Source organism: Myotis davidii, unplaced genomic scaffold (genome assembly GCF_000327345.1).
Source record: "Myotis davidii unplaced genomic scaffold, ASM32734v1 scaffold363, whole genome shotgun sequence".
NCBI classification, from domain to species: domain Eukaryota; kingdom Metazoa; phylum Chordata; class Mammalia; order Chiroptera; family Vespertilionidae; genus Myotis; species Myotis davidii.
The window spans coordinates 714,129-715,973 of NW_006294069.1; the positions used below are offsets into that span (position 1 = coordinate 714,129).

At 37.2% G+C, this 1,845-nt stretch overlaps 1 protein-coding gene across 3 annotated transcripts in view; it reads right to left on the minus strand.

The window, feature by feature from the left end:
* FAM222B (family with sequence similarity 222 member B) overlaps positions 1-1,845 on the minus strand; it is a 61,777-nt gene that overhangs the window by 43,129 nt on the left and 16,803 nt on the right. The window contains exon 1 of one of the 3 annotated variants that reach the window (XM_015566733.1): positions 412-507. The exons of the other annotated variants lie outside the window; for them this stretch is intronic. The gene's annotated coding sequence lies outside the window, so the exon portion shown is untranslated. Of the gene's footprint in view, positions 1-411; positions 508-1,845 lie in introns of those variants that run through there. 3 annotated transcript variants of the gene reach the window in all.

Here is a 1,845-nt window from a genome sequence, read left to right on the forward strand (position 1 = left end):
AAATCGGGCACCTATGGGTGAGGACGGGGGGTGGGGAGTGAGGGCAGGGGTGGGGCGGGAACTGGAAGGAGGGGAGTTATATGGGGGGGAAAAGAGGAACAAATGTAATAACCTGAACAATAAAGATTTAATTAAAAAAAAAAAAAAGAAGTAATGCACCTCCAAAAAAGAAGCTTACTCAACTGTCTTTATTATGGAAGCAGGCCATTCAGGAACCCCTTTATAAGTCACCAAATCAAAATAAAAGCAAATAACGCCTGGTGCTGCAAAGCAAGTATAGTCTTCCCATCAAAGAGGAAAAGAAACCTAAGCCTTTTATTTGTCCTTGATACAAAAAGATAATGAATTGTGAAAGAACTTAAATTCCAGAAAGAGAATTCAATTCCAACCTATGTAAAGCTAAGAACTCACATTGTTCTAAAATCAGCAATACACAGGTCCCTGTTGAAAATACAATACAGCCCTAGCCGGTTTGGCTCAGTGGATAGAGCGTAGGCCTGCAGACTGAAGGGTCCCAGGTTCGATTCTGGTCAAGGGCACATGGCCAGGTTGTGAGCTTGATCCCTAGTGGGGGACGTGCAGAAGGCAGACGATCAATGGTTCTCTCTCATCATTGATGTTCCTGTCTCTCTGTCTCCCTTCCACTCTGAAATCAATAAAAATATATTTAAAAGGAAAAGAAAAAAAAATACAATACAGCCCAGTGGTTGAGTGTTGACTATGAACCAGGAAGTCACAGTTTGATTCCTGGTCAGGGCACATGCTGAGGTTGTTAGCTCGATCTGTTTCTATCACTCTCTCCCTCTCCCTTCCTCTCTAAAACCAATAAAAATATTATTTTTAAAAAATAAAGAAAACACAATACATAAGACCTCAACTGAGCAAGTTCAAGTTCTGAGCATGTCAGCAGACTACTGCTTAACCATTTGAGTTTTTTTTTTTTTATCAATTTTATACATCAAAAGAACCACATCCCAATTTTTCTCTATTGTTAATGCCACTTTAGAAGCTGAGAAAAATTTAGTTCATGAGATTCAAATATCAAGCATTTTTTAAGTACACCACATCACCCATTCTATATTTAGACTCAGGTATGGAACAAGAAGTGCTAGCTTTGCTTGTAATGGCACCATGTCCCTCGTCAAAGCCTAATTGCAACCATCACCTAGGTGTCTATATGGTGTCGCCTAAAAGTTCTTTTCAATGCTTTTTTGTAAGTGGTCCTACTGATTGGCTGTGATGCTTTAAATATAGATAATAAATCACCCCACCAGTCCTTTAAACATTCAGCATTATAACTGGCATAATGAACCAAAAGGCCAAGATGGTAAAAACTCTAGTGATTTGAATCCTTCAAAGTGATATTATAAAAAAATCTTTTGGAAGTATTCTCTTTAATTAAAAAATTGTTCTATTATGAATCCATAATTGTTACATTCTAGAAATTAGGATAGCAATATCTTTTCCCAAATCCTGAACTATATTTATAAAAATACATCACCTTTCTCAAAAGGAAGTTAAGGCCTCTAACAAACAGCATGTTGCTAATTTTCACAACATCCCAATAAAGAACTATTACTTAGCATTTATATCACACTTGCCAAAGTGTTTTACAATTATTTTCATTAACAGTCATGCCTCACAACTACTCACTGAGCTAAACTGGTCCTGTTATCCTCATCTGACAGCTGAGAAAACTGATGCATCTATGACAAGATCAAGGTCAAGCCAGTCTGCTTTTTCAAGACCAGGGACCTAACTTTTTTTTTTTTTAATATTTCTTTTATTGATTTCAGAGAGGAAAGGAGAGGGAACGAGAGATAGAAACATCAATGATGAGCCAAA